The sequence below is a fragment of the Ceratotherium simum genome, chromosome 9 (genome assembly GCF_057802395.1).
Source record: "Ceratotherium simum simum isolate JZ-2026a chromosome 9, ASM5780239v1, whole genome shotgun sequence".
Taxonomy (NCBI): Eukaryota; Metazoa; Chordata; class Mammalia; order Perissodactyla; family Rhinocerotidae; genus Ceratotherium; species Ceratotherium simum.
Genome location: NC_141908.1, coordinates 60,399,121 through 60,419,207, shown reverse-complemented (window position 1 = coordinate 60,419,207; position 20,087 = coordinate 60,399,121). Strand labels below are relative to the sequence as shown.

Here is a 20,087-nt window from a genome sequence, read left to right as displayed (position 1 = left end):
TGTTGTTCTAGTGCTTTATTTACAGTAACTCATTTAATCCTCAAAACTATCTGATGAGGTATGTAGTGTGTGGAATAGTGTCCCCCTAATGTTCATGCCCATTGCAACTTCAGAATGTAACCTTATTTGGAAATAGGGCTTTTGAAGAGGTCATTAGGATGAGGTCATACCGGATTAGGTATCCAATATCCTCAATCCAATGATCTATTAGGATCCTCATAAAATGGAGAGAGGACACACAGAGACACAAAGGGTAAGCCATGTGAAAACAGAGGTGGAGATTAGAGTTACGCTGCCACATGCCAAGGAGCAGCTGGGACCACCAGAAGCTGAAAGAGGCAAGGAAGGATTCTTCCCTAGAGCCTTGGCGGGGAACACGGCCCTGCTCATAACTTGATTTCAGACTTCTGGCCTCCCTAAGTGTGAGAAAATAAATGTCTGTCTTTTTAAACCATCAAGCTTGTGGTGATTTGTTAAGCAGCCCTAGGAAACTGATACAAAGGGTACACTTTTATACCAGCTTTTTATACGTGAAGAAAGTGAAGCACACATGAGGTACCCCATACACTCTCCCAAGGTCAGACAGCTAAATAGAGCTGGAATTCAAACCCGAATTTTCTGGCTTCAGATTTTTGCACTTAATCACTACCTGTACTGCCTCTATTATTTTTTTATCTGATAATAAAGAGTGACCTAGCCTGTGTACACAGAACTAAGGATAACACAACATTCCCTGGAGGCAAACTGTTGCTCAGGATATTTAAATGTTAGACTAAAACCACTTTTCCCTATCTAGCTATTTGATTATAAAACCATTGTTTACTGTCTTGTCAAAAGCTAATATACTAAAATAAACACATTTACTATATACATAGCAAAAGAGACCTATCAAAGACATGAATTTATTTGTAACAATCTATGACAACGTCTACAACTCATCAGCCAAATCCTCTTCATCAGAATATACTGTTTACCTAGCTTCCTTTATAGCCCAATTTAATAGGTTTCTGGCACTAGCAATTCTGTAGGGTCAACTGTATTTCTGATCTTATCTCCATATCAAAAAATAAATGGCATTGGATTGTAGATTGTGTAACTACGGTGAACTCAAATCATATTAATTTGTTTCAATAAAAACTATGTGTTTTACGTGACTGAGCATGTTTTTATGTGGCCACACTTTCAGAATTTTTGGAAAGGAAGTTATTTCTCTTCAGTACTCTGTGGGTCATTTGGTTCATTGAGGCAGAAACCCAGATTCTCAGGAATAGTGTTAACTACAATTAATGCATAATCTGCTACACGCCAGGCACCATACCCACATTACTTTATTTAACCCTCACAACTCTCTGAGAATTTTGTCTCCAAATTATAGACGTGAACAAGAAAGAGCAGAGAGGATAAATAATTGGAAGAAGACTACACAGATTTTAATCATCAGAGCTGGGATTCAAAGCCATGTTTCTCAGACTCCTGTCTTCTCTTTTTCGGCTACTTTTTGCCTCTACCGAATGGAGGTGGCCATCAATGCCGTAAAGATGAGATGCACAGGAGTTTAACTGGCCAGTTTGAAAAACGCGTTCATTTCTTTACATCTTTCATTTGCTGCCCCTGTAGATGGAGCAAAGGTAATTTAAGGCCCCAGATGAATAGTCCCCTGCCTTATGGAGGGATGGAGCTATTAAAACGGAGCTGATAGACTCATGAAGCTTACTTTAGGTGGAGTTTTCCAGAAAAATTACCTAGCCATTGTTGTAGAGCCTGCTTCTTATTGCAAAAAAGTAAGATAGTACAACAGGCATACACAACGGTAAAACGATTCAAGACAGTGAGTATGAGTCGGTGGCCCACAACCTAAGAAACGTAAAAACGAGCAGCCTTTTTCATGCTTATTTTTTTAGTTTAACCCTGTTGCATACCTAAGTGACACATTTTTCTCCTAAGAGGCTCTAGTTCATAAGCATTATTTTCTGCTTGTACTTTTTTCACTTTGTGAAACAGCAGAGGGAGCTATGCGGTCACAAGCGGTTTGTTCTTGAAATGATATAACAAGCACTGAATGTGAAGCTCTTCTTTCTGGTTTCATCGCCAGCGAAGAAAATACAGCCCCCTTTGCCCATATAGTGTTTATATAAGGGATCAAAACACTCCTAGGGAGATCTATTGGCCAATTACAAGGGGTAGAACAGAACATTATTTATACAGCACACACTGGAGTGGTTCCATGGGATCTGTTCTGGTCTATTGAGTAATTATATATTACATGAAAAAATATATTTATCTCAGAGATCAGAAGGGATTAAAATGCCTGTCTGGGAAACTAGGGACACTGATATAAATGCAAAGAATTCTTTGGTTTGGCCTTAAAAGCAACACATGGGACCTGTGGTGATTCAACAATTAATTAATCTTAATAAGATGGAAGAAAGCTTGGGCATTGACAACAAGGTGCTGTGATATTTTCTTTTTGGAATATTTTTCATTGCTAATTTCAATAAACTGATACATTAATTAAAACTGATTTGCATTAAAATTAAGATACACAAGTGTTTCTCCGTTTTATCTTGGTTTAGCTCTTAGAAAATGTATCTTAATCCAAAAAACTCGTATAAGTTCATGACATTTCCAGTTATTCAAAGGCAAATAGCTTACTGTAGCAATGTTTAGGTTATATGAAACTTGAAACATATTTTCCCATGCTTTGGGGTTCATTGAGGTCATAAAGGAGAGATTCAGTTTTCATTTGTCAAATGTGTATTCATATCATACTTCTTTTTAAATTTGAAAATAGACTGGGATTTTTTTTTAGGTTTTCAGTACTTCTAGAATGCATCTGTATACCCAAGAAATTATAGAAGATTAAATAAATAAGAATCAAATGACACTTTGCCTGCCATTTTCTAAGAAAGCCCGAAGTAAAAATAATTCTATTTTTATTGTTTTTCACAATGTTTAGGATGACTAAGATTGGTACAAAGGAGTATGTAGAGATCAACATTAGCAAATAAGCTAAGAATCCTTGGAAACAAATCTCTCTCTGATATTTCTTCATGCTAGTATTTACAAGTGTGTTATTTAAAATCCAATTGAATTACTTAATAGTAGAAAAGTTGTAATGAAGAAAATAGCATAAGCAAGATACTACAGGTATACATAATTGGGAAAGATCAATAGAAAAATGTTTTTGAGGAAATTACCGCACAAGTGCTAATTAATTTTTGTTTAGAGGAGGAGCTATGTCAAGTACTGATAGGGTTAGAAGGTTTGGGAGAGCTCTGATCAACTTCATTAAGCATCAGGGCTTAAAACATGAAAGAGAAGCAGTGTAGGAAATCTCAGATCCAGTACTCCTTCTCTCCATTCCCCTGATCGAATTTTTACATATATTATTCCTTCCATAGCATCAAAGGTAGAGACAGGTAGCTTTTGCCTGTAATTTCAAAAAAGATGAACAGGGCCAGCCTGGTGGCATAGCGGTTGGGTGCATGTGTGCCGCTGCAGTGGCCCAGGGTTCAGATCCCGGGCACGCACTGACGTGCCGCTTGTCAAGCCATGCTGTGGTGGCATCTCATATAAAGTGGAAGAAGATGGGTACAGATGTTAGCCCAGGACCAGTCTTCCTAGGCAAAAAGAGGAGGATTGGCAACAGATGTTAGCTCCGGGCTAATCTTCCTCAAAAAAAAAAAAAAAAAAAAAGATGAACAGATGGAAGGAGAGGACTTCTCTTGCCCCATTCTACTAGAATTTCAAAATCCTTGATTTTATAGTCACCTTTAGAGATGTAAGAACTGTCCCAAAAGATCCAGACTTATTCCCACAATAATAAAATACATTTTTTCAAGGCAAACATCAAAATAATAAGTAGTGGAACTTAATTTAAAACCTAAAAATAAAATATCACTCATTATAAATACATACTTAAAAATAAGATACATTTTTAATCACTTTTCAAAACTTTCTTTTTTCGTCATACAAAAATCTGTGTTGAGACCTATTCTTACACAAGGGAAGCACAATCATTCAGTGGTAATTTTCAATTCATGAAATATATTTATTTTTCACTGAACTACTGTAAGTTAAGAGGTGAAATTTATAATCTAGAGATCATCAAATGAACCCAAAATGGAAACTCTCTTTAAAATTTGAACTAAGATGCTTAGACTTCATAGTTTCACATGAAATGGACAGAGTATTGCATAGGACCAACAGTCAACAAGAATTTTAAATTAGGTAAAATATTTCTCCCAGTATCATAGTATGGAATGATGATTTATTATTACTCTACTTATTAGCTATTTTCTGATATAGCCCATAAAAAGAGTATTTCAATGTGGTTATCTGTGACAATGAATCACAATGACGTTGGTAATTTGGCTCTAGAGCTAACCACTCCAAAAGGAAAAATAAAAACATCTTCTTTTGTTTCAAAGTGACCCTTTCAACTGTCCAAACCAGACAAAATGCTTTACAGGGAATGGAAGAAATCTTGCAAGCTGGTCTTTACATTCAGACTTCTGAGACAGATTTTTTTTTTTTTTTTGTGAAGATGTTCCCTGAGCTAATGTCTGTGCCAATCATCCTCTATTTTGTATGTGGGACGCTGCTACAGCATGGCTTGATGAATGGTGTATAGATCTGCACCCAGGATCCAAACCCACAAACCCCAGGCTGCTGAAGCAGAGCACACGAACTTAACTACTATGCCAGTGGGCCAGCCCCTCTGAGAAAGATTTTAAAGGAAATTTCTGTTGCATTTAGGAGGTAAGGCATTGACCTAGGCAAAATTGCTAACCAGTCCAGGTTTGTTTTCAAACCCTTCCTAATGTCCTGGAATGACTAGAAAACTAGTTTATGAGCTACTAAGCTGGAGACATCTCCCCATTTCCTGTCTTTTCACACCCTCGTTAACCGAGTGGCCACTGTAGAAGATGGGAAGAGTGGGCATCAAAGCTTCAGAAAAAGAAAGAATGAGAGGGCATGAGCACTTGTATTTTCATGTGATGTGGAGTACATACCACATTGAGTAGAAACTCTAAAAAAAAGTGGGATTTTAAATCTTTTACTGTATACTTCACTTTCCTGCCTTTTAAAATACATATTATAATGAAAATAGTACAACTATTTTTTCAAGTAACTCGAGGTCATTGTTTTGATCATCTTTTGTCTCACGCAGTGATGTAGTTGTGTAAATTTGTAGTGTTTCTGCTTCTTCCCTCCTCAGACAGCCAGCTCTCACATCTCCCGCAGTCACTGTACTTGTTCCTTCTCCTGCTCACTTCCTTTTTTCATTTGCCTCTGGACTGCCCTGCTCTAGGAGGACCTAAAGCTTTTAAGAATTAAATATTTACTAATAGACTGAGCAACGGCCTCAGATTCAGAAGAGGCAGGAGAACACCATTTCAAACTCTCAAAATCCTTTATCTATTCTAGTCCAGCTGTATTTAAAGCTGAGATTGTCTTTTGTTTGTTCCATTGATGGAAACATATGACAACCTTGCTCTAAGAGAGCTTGTTGGAAGTCAATAAGATAATTTGAAGTTTGGTTTTGAGAATAAAATCTTACAAAGTTACTCAAGAGTGAGGTGAATAAAATTTCTGTTAAAAGAAAAAAAAGATACCTTTGGCATACCTATCAAAAATAAGAAAAACACAATATGGCTCCCTTGGGTAATTATGCCAAAAAGGAAGAGATGTAGAATACAGATCATAAATGCAATGCTTATCATGTAATTCTTATCTGTGGGCCTAGTAATTTCCTGAAACTAACCTTTGGACACTCTTCCTTCTACTTGGTACTTTGTGTCTTAATGAAAAAAAACAAACGAACCTGCATACTTTCCTCAAAATTTGACCTAGGGTGTTTTAGAACTTAGCAGTTCATTTGTTTAAAATAACACACAGCTCAGAGCTTTGCAAAGAGTTTGAGTTTAATAAATATTTGTATATTGATTGACAGTAATGCTGATACCTTTACTATCCCATAATAAACTCTCTACAGAAGGAGTGCAGCTTGCTCTGGCAACTGAAATGTGGGGTATTTTGTCATGAGGAACTATTGTGAAAGGAATTAATGAAACTGTTTTTAAAATTATCTTGTGGATCAGACCTTTTGTTGAGGTTCAGACAGGAATATAAGGTTTTAAAAGGGAAAATGTTTAGAAAAATTTTATAGACTGGCATAAATTTGTAAAGAGTGTAATCCTATCTTAAATTTGCCCCACTAAGAACCAATTTCTCAATTTATCTTGACATTTTTATATTATAACACATTTCTAATTGGATTTCCATTAATTTATTTTGAAAGATAATATGATGAGTATTTCAACTTCTCACAAGTCATAAATATTATTTAAAAAGTCTAAACACATTAAAGATAAAGTGAGGCTGGCACTAGCAGTTAGCCATTCTTATGTAAATAAGAGCACTGGAAACAGGCAGATGAACTGAGGCAAATAAAATCTAAGGTAGACTAATCTTTAAAAATTAACTCTGGGAATCAACTTTTTTGTGCCTCTCCCATTCCCCATATTTTCAAAGCACTCAAGAGAACATAGTAACATATTAAGTAATCTTAAAAATTGCCCAAAAGGGCTCTGATGTCTCTAGATAAAATCCTAACTCCTGAGCACATGACTCACAGGACCTTCAACAAGTCCCCACCATCACTCCAGGGTTCTCTCCTCCACAGGCTCTACCCGCAGCCTCCCAGTGTTCTGGGTTTACATGCCCTTTCACATCCTTTGCCTCTGGATCTGCTCAACTACTCACCTGCAATCCACGCCTCAGGCTTCTCTATGAGAATCTTACTTAACCTCAACCAACAGATAAAGTTCATTTTTTCTGTGAAGTCTTTGCTGTGACAAGCAGAGCTAGTGATTTCCATCTCTGCGTTCAAATACCATTGTCCACATCAACTTATGGAACTTATTTCCTTACACAACTTTCTTTTCCATTTGACTACATTTTTCCTATGGACAAGGATTGCAGTTAGCTCATCTTAAACTAAAAGCACCTAACACATGACCTGGCAGATAGTAAGCATTTTATAGATGTTTGTAGAATGAACTAGTGAGTGAATGAATGAATGAGAGAATAAAAACACACACCAGAAATTTATAATTTTTTTTCAACATGGCTAAAATTAAGCCATTAAACTCACATTTTTAAATCAGGAAAATTATTCACCCACTCATTCAGCATTTACTAAGAGCTTTCTGCAATACAAATGGAAGACAAATAAGAATGCTCCTGGAAGACAAATAAGACATTGGTCCTGTCCTCAGGGAACTCAGCCTAGCTGGAGGGGATTACGGATACACACAAATAGGGATGTATAATGCATTCCGAGTCTCAAAGCAGCACAGCTCAGAGGATTTAGAAGTAGGAGGGACAGAGAAAGGACTTCTGTGCAAATGAAGCTACAGGACAAACTTGGAGGCGAGAAACCACGTGTTATTTTCAAGGAACAAAACACAACTCAGCATTTCTGCAGCATGAAATAAGAGGAGGCTGTGGCGGGATGTGGGGCTAGACAGGTATGAGGAGGCCAGATTGTCAACAGTCCTGCAGTTTATTTCTAGGGCCTTGTTCTAAAGGAATTGGGGCACATTTGGAGGGTTGTCAAACAAAAAGTCACAGGGTCAGATTTGTGTGCTCAGCTGTCGGAGGAAGGCACATTGGAGAGAGACAAGATTAAAGGCAAGCCTGGTTTGAGTACAAAATTGTTATTACATATGGATCTATAATGTGAGTTTAAAATACAAAAATGATTGAAAACAGAGATACTAAGCATTTTGTAGGAACTTTGGTATAAAAGATCTTGTAAAAACTTTCCACTAAGTTATAACGTCGAAAGATCTCTGGATTTTAATTAGGGCAAACAGGATAGATGGGTAAATGGAAAAAATGAGGCCTATTACTATTCCAACAGAAAAGCAAAAGAGGCTCACATCACAATTTAGCCTTGTAAAGGAGAGTGACCTTTAACACAGTAACTCTGGTCTTCTGTGAGCCTCACTGTCCTCTACAACAAGAGGTCCTACTTACTTTATGTGTTTTTTTTAAAAAAACAAATAAATTATACAAAAACACATTGCGTATGTGGAAGCACTACCAAAGCGTAAGGTGTTATAAACATTACTTTTTTAAATCTCTGACTTAGTAAAGCAAACAGCCAATCTCCAAGAAGTCTGCAAACGTATTACTAATTTCACATCTATAAAGGAACACTACAAATCTCATCCCAGAAAATATCAGGGAACACTGTATTAGGTATTAAATGAAGGAAGGCAAGCCCATAAAGACAGCATCTGTCTACTCTACTATTAGGCATTGTTTTTCTTCCTGGAACTGCCATTAGCATTAATAAGAGTGGAGTGTGCACATCTTAGCATGCTGATAATGTAGCATTAACCCTCCTAAACACTAATGGATAAAATGTGCATACATTTCTGCAGAACAAAAGATAGATTTCTCTATTTTTAGTAACTATATATTGATGCAAACATATATTTCACAATATAGTGACTCAAATAGGAATTAAAATTGTAATTCGTGAGCTCCTTGGAGAAATGGCTGATTCTAGGACTGGGGAAGGAAATATACAAATGAGCTTTGAGTATCTTGCAGTGCCAGAAATTAAGGATATGCTAAAACAAAGAAACAAAAAACCCCACGATAATGAGGTATATCAAAGAGACACAGGAGTCAACTGAAAAATCAACCATGGCCAAAATTGGAACTATTTGAGCAACAAAATAAAGTAGTATTGAGTTATAACCCAAAGTATAAAATAAATATCCATGAATCCTACTGATAAAAATAAATTACTGAATGAATAAATAAATGGGAACAAAGAGACAACTCTCCTGTGCTGAAGAATTCCGATAATTTATGTAGATACATTTCCTTCAAGGAGGTGGAACTTAACTTCCCACTCCTTAAGCATGAAATACACATGGTGAATTTCTTTCAAAGAGTACAATAGGGAAAGGGGGTCCAAAAGAGTGACTTTATAGTCGAGAATACTGACAAACACCACCTCAGCCAGGTGACCAAGGTCAACATCAACAGTAATAAGTCGTGTGGATAGTATGTACCTTTGATACCATCTGATGAAAAGGTCACTTTATTTCTGCAATCTTTCTCCCCCAAACCCATAATCCCAGTCTAATCATGAGAAAAACATCAGACAAACCCTAATAGAGGGACATTCTAGAAAATACCTGAGCAGTACTCCTCAAAACTTTTAAAGTCATCAAAAATAAGGACTGAGAAAGTCTGAGAAACTATCACAACCAAGAGTAGCCTGAGATATGATAACTAAATGTAATGTGGTATTCTGGATGGGTTCCTGGAACAGAAAAAGGACATTAGGCAAAAACTAAACAAATATGAATAAAACATGGACTTGGTTAATAAAAATGTATCAATATTGGTTTATCAATTGTAACAAATGTACCATACTAATCTAAGATATAAATCATAGGAGAAACTAGATACAGGATATATGGGAACTCTCTATACTATCATCACAATTTTTCTATAAATCTAGAACTGTTCTGAAAAATAAAGTTTATTTTTTAAAAGTGTAATTTGAGCTGAAAGTTACTCTATTTTAAAAGTAATATTATTAAGAGAAAAGACAAAGATATGAACCAGAACTTTTAAAATGGAATCAAATGCACACGGATTTCCAAATGCTTTGGAAAGTGATGTCTATATGGTCCATTAGTGGGACTTATTCAGACTGTGCACGGTAGCAAGTCTTTTTGCTGATCCATGCAGGATTTAACTGTCTACATTATGGCGTCATCTTAGGTGCTTTGCAAGTTCATACGACCAGGAGGAATGAAAATGGTGAGCCGTGCATTCTGCTTTTCCACGACTCGGTCCATTTTACTCTGCAGACACATGTGTAAACTCCTCACATCCCCTGATAACTCTGTCAAATCCCTATTCAAGGACGTACCATGGTGTGCTCTGTCTCCTTGTGTGTTGCTTCCTCTAGATGGGTCTTCCAAAAGGCAAGGACTGCGCTCTTCATCTCTGGAGCTGCACCACTTTAACACAGCGCCTGATACACAGTGGAGGCTCATGTGTGATTTGTGGTGGTATATTGTTAGTGCTTACGCAACTGAATTTTACCGTTTATATATTTGGAAAAGACCTAAAGACACTGGGTTTTATCAAATGCAAAAGTTCATCTCTTCCCCTGCTTCTAAGATAGGAAGCAATTTTAAAAGTTGTCTATTATTTATACAGAGGGATGCAAATTTAAAAGATTAATTTTAAAATAGGTATATACATATAGACACATGAATGGCACTATATTGACAAATAGCTGTCTCCTTTTCAAAGTGTCAGCAGCACCACATGAGATTAAATTTCTTGTCCTAAGTTTCAAATTTGCAATTTAATCCATCTCAAGATCCTTTAGACCTTTCAACCTCATAATCCGTGAAACCGATATAAAATATCAAGTCCACTCATACTTGTTAGCCTTTTCCTCTGGCTTCACTCTCTCTCAATGTTGATCTCAGAAAAAAAGACATCTTATTGACTTTCAAGAGAGGTACATTCTCAGATCAGGTCTCCAGTCTGACCTGCCCTCTGAATTCAAAGATATGAGGAAAGATAAACATAAAACTTAGTGAAAGGAATTAAACAAAAGTGAAGAAAGTGGATCTGGAAATAGAAGCATACTTGGTTTTTTAAAAAAAAGAAATAAGCAAGACTTGTATATATTTAGAATGTCCCCTGTTATCTAGAAATCTGTTAAAAGTTTTCTTGAGTTTCATAAATAAGCCCCACCCTACACAGTAAATATACTGAGCCAGCACAAACAAAAAGCCAAGATTTAGAAAGGCAAATGTGATGACTACCTGGGGATCACCCACAGACGGACAGAAATCTTTACAGAAGGAGTGCCATGTGGGAGAGACTGGCCTGATGAGAAGCTAAAAGATCTTGCTACCTTCTCTCCCTGCCTTCCATTTTCAACGTGCAAGGGATGGTGAGAACAGGCTGGTCTATTCCTCTTGAGTATTTTTTTATCCACAATTATTAGAGGCTTGAAACCAGGAAGGGTGAATCGGTCACAATTTGATATAATTATCCTTAATCTACTGACATTGCTTAATTATAGGCTGAATTTACATGATGTGATTTCTTGCTCATCCCTCTGGCTAGAAATATTTATTGTGTAATCTTTAGCACTCCCAAATTCACCATTAACCATGACTTTGTTCTTCAGCTTTTTTGAAATACAAGATTTATTAATTTGAATATCAACACCCCTGAAAGGGTTATTAGTTGGCTGAGAAATAAGGGACATGGTGTCTGAGGGGAGGAGGGAGGTGAAATGAAGCAAAGGCTGGATTTTGTTGAAAAGGAAGTGAAAGGTCAAAGATTAATCTCAAGAATCTACCTGACAGTGGTGCAAATAAACATGGAGTGAATGTCGTAAGGCTTGGTAATCCACATGCTCATCAGGACCAGGCACCTCTGACCCTGCTTTTCCAATTCCTACTGGAATGAGAGCAAAGCTCTGGCAGATAATTCATTCTCCTCTAAATCCTTTCATCTCTCTTTGGTCTCGGTCTCTCCCCCAGGGTTCCTTCCAACATTCTGCAGAGCTCAGTGGAAATCGAGGAGGGTTGCGCCCGACTCTTAATCCAGGGTTCAAAATAATTATTCGAAGTATTTCCCCCACACTGCGTGCCTATTCTAAGCATTCTCTTTACACATATTGTTTCATTTTGTCCTCACAACAATCCTGTGTGGTAGGTTCCATTGTACCAATGAGAGAAGAGAAGTTAAGCTCATTGACCTGCTGAAGTTGAACAGTTAAATGCTGAGGTTTGAACCCTGATCACTTGCCCCATATCCTTTTATGTTGGGTCCTATGAAATTATGATCAACAGCTTTCCCTGTTTTGAAAATTCTCCTTCAGTTAATATCACGTCACATCCTTGCCATTGTCTTCTACCACCCTCCAACAACTGCTTTTAGCTTTTTTATTGAGCCAGTTTGATATATTTCCCTCCCTGTGTTATTCTTGATTTGCATTTATTGCCTTATTACGAGAAGAGGCTAAATTGAGATAAAATATCAAGAACACAACCCTCCTTGGAGGAAAAAACATAAGAGTTACAATGCCACAAGCATTCAAAGAAGACCTATTTCACATATCAGAAGAACAATCTCTGGACACTGAAGTAGCTAAACTCTTCTTTTAAAGAAATTATGAAGAATGAGAGGAAGAACGTGTTTTTCAGAAGTCCATGAAAAATCTGACTTGTTATGCATTGAGAACGGTAATGTAATACCAAGAGGCCCTGCTGTACAAAGCCCTTTCTCAGTCAGCTGCTTTGTGTCATGTTCAGATTTCCTTTTAAATCAATAGCACTTGCTTTGCTCTCTTAGTTAAATTGCATTCCAGTAAAACACACACACACACAAAATGGGGGTGGAAATGAGTCAGCCATTTCCTGTCCCAAGATTCAAACCTGCTTTGCTTTTCTGAAATCATGATTCAAGCTATCCAATAATAATTTAATTGGCTGTTCTGTAAATTACAGGGCAGACCACCATATAAACACCAGAGAAGTGCACATGGGTATTCAGTAGTCAGCTATCATTTTTCTGATAATCTTCAGAACTTTCTACTTATGCAATTATAGAGCAATATATTACACAGAGTAATGGAAAAGTAAGTCTGTTTTCTATGCAAACTTCAGCTTCTGTCATTTGTATGTGTAATATATATTATAAATCTATGACTCATCTGTATAGATGAAAAAATGTGGTCAGCACAAGATATCTGAAATAGAACAATGTATCTAAAAAGAGTGTTCATAATATCCTCCAATTTTAAGGGATGCAATCCTGATATAATTAGCCTTTTTGATAACTGGTTGAATGATGGCCTTCAGGGGGATCAGTGTCAACTAGAGGAAGATATGTGTGCTGCAGGGTCCTCTGTTTGCCCTATTCTATTTGATATGTTTATTACAGAGGTGGCTAAAAATACCAGAGATAAGTTTATCTTATCTATGGATGACACACAATTGAGTTAACAGAAAATAGAATGGATGATAGAATCACAATACAAAACATGACACGTTCATATGACAGCCTCTCTCTAATAAGAAGAAATTCAATTGAAATGACAGTAGTGTCTTGCTTTTTCGTTAAAAAAAAGGACATAATTTTAAAATGGGGAATGCATTTAGTGAATAATATGACTTAAAAGCAATACATGAAAAAGGCTTGAAAGCTTTGAATTTACAGTAAGCTCACTGTTTGTCACCAATGTACATGGCTTCCAAAAAAAGCTAAAAAGATTTTGGGTTGCATTAATAGAATTAAATTATCTGGGATCAAGGAGGTGACAGGCATAATTGAGGTTTCTACTCTGTTTTGGTCAGACCACATCTTAACTATTAGGGTGATTTTGAATGATGCACTTCTAGAATGATATAGGCAAAGTGGAGCTTAGTAGGAGATCAAGAATGAATGTGAAAGGACTAAACGGCAGGCATAACTGGCATCGAGATGTTTTAACCTGGAAAGAAGGAAATTAAGGCTGAGTTAAGGACTGATAGATGTCTTAAAATATTTAGATAGTTGCCATTTTAAAATTTGCCACAAATAGCAACAAGATATAGGTCAAGAATCTATGAATACAAATTTCTAGGGGCCTCAGTAGAGAAAAGATCTTCCTAATAGTCAGACAGACCAGAGAGAACATGGATATCCTAAGGAAATGATTCATTCACCAACACTAGTGTTGGGTATATTTTTAAAAATTATTTAGAAGTATATTTAAAATTTTAAATTTAAATACTTATACTACAAAATTTATAAAATTTCAATACCTATATTATATTATTATTTATAAAATTTAAATGCTTATATTATAATTTAAAAGTATATTTATAAGCACTGCTTGTGTCCCAAGCAGTATGTTAATCCCTGCAGATATGAGGGTTAACAAAATAGACAATGTGGCCGCTGCCACATAGATCACTTCTGGTCTAGTTGGAAAGACAGACACTAAATAAATAGTTGGACACTGTGATTACTTCCAATGAAAGAACTATAGAGAATTTATAACTATCAATAGAGAGTCATAGCTATAGGGAATTTAGAATAGACAATAGAAAGCTCCTTTCAGGAACCTACCTTTAAGAACAGGACTTGAATGATGAGTAGGAGTTAGTTAGGCAAATGAAGAATGAGGACAAAGAGGAAGCAAGGGAGAACATTCTAGGTGAAGGGAAGAACGTATGCAAACTCTCCTGAATCAGCAAAGAGTTTGGTGCATTTAGAAGCTGGCAGAATGCCAGTGTGGCTGGGATGCCTAGTGAGTGAGAACAGGAAAGGAAGATTGGAGCCACAGAGCAGTAAGCTTTGAACTCTTTGCTCTGAAATAGGGATTTTATCTAATGGCAATTGGGAGCTACTAAAGAGTTTTAACCAAGGAAGTGGCATAATCACTTTTGTGTTTTAGAAAGTTCACTTTGGCTACAGTGTAGAAAACAGGTGGGAAGTGAGAGGAGAAAGAGTGGATGGAGAGTAAACAATTATATCCTGGCAAAGAGATGATTGTAACTTGAAATATGGTGGTGGTAGTGGAGATAAAAGAAGAGGGAAGGTAGAGAGATACTAATGGGGGCAGGACCTCGTGGTCTGCTATGGAAGAGAGTGAAGGAGAGAGAGAAGGTCCCTGGAGACTCCCAGAACTCAGGAATAAGCTCCCAGGCAGATGAAAATTCTACTTCCTGAGAAAAGGAACAGTGCAGGCCAAGTTGATTTGCTGTGGAGAAGATCAAAAGGTCAGTTTTGAACATGTTAATTTTGATCTTATGATCTCGTGGATCTCCATGAGATAGCTGCCTATGACACAAGAAAGACATGTTATGTAGGTAATTGGATATCTGAGTCTGGTGAGTCTTTAGACTTTCTGCAGCAGAATCACCTGGAACTTTTGATTATCTGGCTCCACCCCAGGCCTAATATATTAGTGTCTTCGAGAGAGCATGGCTAATTTAATACCCTGAGTTTAGATGCATTAGAAAAAATTCAGTCATCACTGGATAGTTGTACTAGTTAACCTTTAAGCTCCTTGACAAATTTAAGTGCCTATAATGATACAAATAGATAGATGGCCAGATCAAGTATTAAATCTATTATTACTTTCTAGGAGTAAATGTGCTGGACAAGGCATGAAACACCTCTGGAGGAAGAAAGCCATATCTAGACCCTTCTATTTACACTGCCATGTTTATGTCATATGACTCTGCCACCTTGGCCATGAACTAGTTGACCTAGGAACCAGGCCCTAGCCAAAGACCATCACCTAATGGTTCCAGTGGTCTGTGAGATGACTTTTCTTAAAAATTCAGCCCAAGTGATGTGCCATTCTGGATGGTAACTAATTTGCTGATTCAGATTTTCTCTTTGACCAGAGGGGACGGTAGTGGGAAAAATTATGACTAGAAAAAGAGAAGCATATGGACAAGTAGGAAAACAAAAATTAAGGGAGAATCAGGCAGAGAGAGAAGCAAAGAGAAACAGGAGCAGAGTCACAAATATGACAACTAGCAGAACAAGCCTGAAGGGATAATTACTTTTGAGCAGATGACAATGTGGCTGGATTCCCCAGTTCATTACAGTTCATTTATTCAGCAAGTATTTATTGAGAAAATTGACAGTAGACCATTATCTTGCACCATACACAAAAATTAAGTCAAAATAGATTAAAGACTTGAATGTAAGACCTGAAACCATGAAACTTCTAGAAGAAAACAGAGAAAGTATGCTCTTTGACATCGGTCTTAGCAACATATTTTCAAGCACCATGTCTGACCAGGTAAGGGAAACAATAGAAAAAATAAACAAATGGGACTACATCAAACTAAAAAGCTTCTGCACAGCAAAGGAAACTGTCAACAAAGTGAAAAGACAACCTAACAATTGGCAGAAGATAGTTGCAAACCATATGTCTGATAAGGGGCTAATCTCCCAAATATATCAAGAACGCATGCATCTCAACAACAAAAAAACTAACAACCCAATTAAAAAATGGGCAAAAGACCTGAACAGGGGGCTGGCCCAGGGGCACGGTGGTTGGGTTCTCAAGCTCTGCTTCAGCGGCCCAGGGTTCTCAGGTTTGGATCCCAGGTGCTGACCTATTCACCTCTTGTCAAGCCGTGCTAGGGGGGCATCCTACACAGAGCAATTAGAAAGATGTACAATTATGACATGCAACTATCTGCTGGGGCTTTGGAGAGAAAAAAGGAAAAACGGAGGAAGAAACAGATGTTAGCTCAAGGCAAATCTTCCTCAAAAAAAAAAATAAAGACCTGAACAGGCATTTCTCCAGAGAAGATATACAGATGGCCAACAGGCACATGAAAAGAACTTCAACATCATTAACTATCAGGGAAATGCAAATCAAAACTACAATGAGATATTCACCTCACTCCCGTCAGAATGGCTATAATTAATGAGACAGGAAACAACAAGTGTTGGAGAGAATGTGGAGAGAAAGAAACTCTCATACACTGATGGTAGTGTGAACTGGTGCAGCCATCATGGAAAACAGTATGGAGATTCCTCAAAAAATTAAGAATAGAACTACCATATGATCCAGCTATTCCACTGCTGGGTATTTATCCAAAGAAAACACCAATGCATAAAGATACATGCACCCTTGAGTTCACTGCAGCATTATTCACACTAGCCAAGTCTTGGAAGCAACCTAGGTGCCCATCAAGGGACGAATGGATAAAGATGTGATATATATACAAAATGGAATACTACTCAGCCATAAGAAACAATGAAATCCAGCCATTTGTGACAACATGGATGGACCTTGAGGGTATTATGCTAAGAGAAATAGGTCAGAGGGAGAAAGTCAAATACTATATGATCTCACTCGTAAGTGGAAAATAAAAACAACAGGAAACAATCACATAGAGACAGAGATTGGATTGGTGGTTACCATAGGGGAAGGGGGGAGGGAGGAGGGCAAAAGGGACGATTAGGCACATGTGTGTGGTGATGGATTGTAATTAGTCTTTGGGTGGTGAACACGATGTAATCTATGCAGAAATAGAAATATAATGATGCACATCTGAAATTTATATAATGTTATAAACCAATGCTACTGCAATAAAAACAAGTATTTATTGAGCACCTACTATGTGCCAGGCACTGCTCTAGGTGCTGGGGATACTCTAATAAACAAAACCACTGTCATGGACACCTGATTCAGGGTACATCATGATGACTGCTATGGAAAAAATAAGGCAGCGTGTAAGAACATAGGTAGTGATGGAAGGAGGGGCAATTATCAGGAAAGAAAGGCCTCTCTGAGGAGGGAACATTAGCTGAGCCACCTGTGAGGCCACAGGGTAAAGAGCATTCCAGCCAGAAATAATGGAAAGTACAAATGCTCTGAAATGGAAGTCTGCTTGGCATGTTCAAAAATGGTGAAAAACTCCATGAGGTTGGACCCGAGTGAACAAGGGGCAGTGTGAAAGGAGATGGAGTCACACAGGGAGGCCCGTGCAGCTCACGGAGGGACTTGGAAGCCAGGGTTGGATTTTATTTTCATTCTGAATGTGACAAGAAGCCACTGAGGATTTTGAAAGAGGGGATGGCGTGACCACGTTTGTAAGTCGGAGGAATCATTCTGGCTTCTGTGTGCAGACTAGATTGTAGAGGGTTAAGAGCAGAAACAGAGAGACCAGTGAGAAGTTTACTTCAGCAGTCCAGGCAAGAAAGAACGATGGCTTGCACAAGTGGTAGCGGTGGAAGGTATAGGAGGTGGTCAGATAAGGGACGCACGTGAAATTAGAGCCCACAAGAGTAGACAGCAGGTTGGGTAAGGGAGACTAGTCAAGGGTTACACGCAAGTCTTTGTTCTTAACAGCTGGATACAATTTCTTGAGATGAAGAAAACCAGAAAAGAGCCAAGGAGTTTGGTTTTGAACATATTAAATTTGAGAAGCCTAGTAACATGCAAGTGAAGAAATTTGGCAGCTCGTTGGAAATGGGAGTCTGAGGTTCAGGAGATACGTTGGGACTGCAGATCTGAATTGGGGAGTCATGAGCGTATCAGTGTGCCTGGTAAAATGATTTCCTCTGCTCTATTTCCTCCCCCCTGCACCTTCATCTAAAACCCTCATCACGAGAGGTAACCTGGACATGTCTCTGTTTCCTGAAACCTGGTGGAGCCATAAGTACCACGGTAACTGAAAGAGGAAAAAATAAATGACCACAGGAGATAGGAGACTCATCTGTCTACGCATTAATTGATACGGCATAGGTGAGATGCCGCATCTCTCCCCTGTTCCTTTGGCCTCTGTACCCAGTAACTCCCCCCAACCTAAGGAGAGAGGAGAAAGGAGGAGTCTGGCTAGTTTGTTTTTGTATTGTTTTGTTTTGTTTTACTAACCAGTTACTCACTGGGTCCTTTTGGAAGCTCTAATTGGCCTTTTTGTCAGAACAGTCTTTTTCAGGATATTAATCATATCTGTTGCTGCTTGCTTTCCCGGCAAACTTTGTTAACACTCAATAATTGCATGTTCTACTGCAATTTGAAGAATCAGACATTTCAGAGCAATTGTATTATTGTATGTAGCATCTCAATAACATTTCCTTTGCTAATTCACATTTCTTATGATTGAAGCTTCTTTGTGCGCTCACAATACACCGTATGTTACCATTGCTTAATTTTGTCTTGAGATATTCATTTCTCGCTCTAAGGGACGGGTAGACTGAATAAAACATGTGGATTTAGCTTTCTCTTTTCTTTCATCAGAAGCGGGAGACTTACTTAGGTATTTACTGCTTTTAAATGAGGACCTAAGTGGTTTGTAATAACACCGATAGCCTCTTGAAAGAATTACTGTGCTTTCTCAAGCCTTTCACTCATGACCAAAGACGATTATCACTGAATGACCTTCTTGGACAGCTCAACAGTAGTAAGGTTTTATGTAAAAATGTGCAATGTGACTAACTTCCCTAAATGTTAGGATCCCACATTCTTGTGATATTTGAGAGCTAAATATAATGAAAACCATGAGCCCTTGGGGCCTTGATTTTAAGATTTTCCTTTAAAAATAATACTATTATTCTCTGAGGACATAGGAATGGTATTACTTTATTTGGTTAAGCCAACCCAAAATAAAACAGAGGAAATCATTAAATGAGTGAAGATATATCTTTCATTGTTTCCCATTCATGCCAAAACTGATGTGTCTTAAAAGTCCAAGATGACTTACAATAGGGAAAATATCTTCAAAATGATTACATTTATCTTCGCAGAGGGGTGCCTGATTGATAGTCTCAATAATTACCCTGCAATAAACTACAATGCTGATGATCACATTATGTACTGCAGTCTTACGAACAAGCAAACATGGTGTTTTATAGCTGCACAGGAAGGAAGTTTATTGAAAGTAGCTATTAATGTGTCCATTTATATCCCATCTCCCTGAAAAGGCCCCAAATCTAGAGAGAGGACAGAGTGGAAAATTTCACTCCTAATTTAGACATCTCTGCAGACTCCAGAGGAAACTGCTCAGCCGGCCTCTCCTGTAGCTGAAATCAAGCTGGATGATTGCACGATGAACCACGGGGCCAACGGCCCAAGCGCCAGACTGGAACTTGAGCTACTGGATTGGACACACTGCCTCATGTCAGGAACATTTTTGTGTGAGAAATAAAAAAAGCCTTCCCTGGAATTGATGTTGGCCAAAATTCTGATACACTTAGATGTTCTTTTAGTAGTTCCAATTTTGGAGGAAACTTCTGGGAAAACGCCAGAATCTGAGCTAGCATTCTTAATTGTTATTTCAACAGCTGTTAGATGTAGAGCTAACAGCTATTTGATTGGGTTTCTTAGAGCTGCTCCTGACACAAGGCAATGAGGCAACACTTTACATTAAATCTGCCCCAAATTCAAGTTACTCTACTTTGCTTAAGCCAAGAAAAAAATAACAATCATCTGCCAACATTGGCAAGAGTAATTAGGGATTCCAGAAAAATCTCTTCAAGGAAAATGTCTGAGG

The 20,087-nt window shown here is 37.8% G+C and overlaps 1 protein-coding gene across 2 annotated transcripts in view; it reads right to left on the bottom strand.

Moving 5' to 3' along the window:
* The window catches only part of PPP1R1C (protein phosphatase 1 regulatory inhibitor subunit 1C), a 110,809-nt gene that overhangs the window by 33,519 nt on the left and 57,203 nt on the right, over positions 1–20,087 (bottom strand). The window lies entirely within an intron of this gene.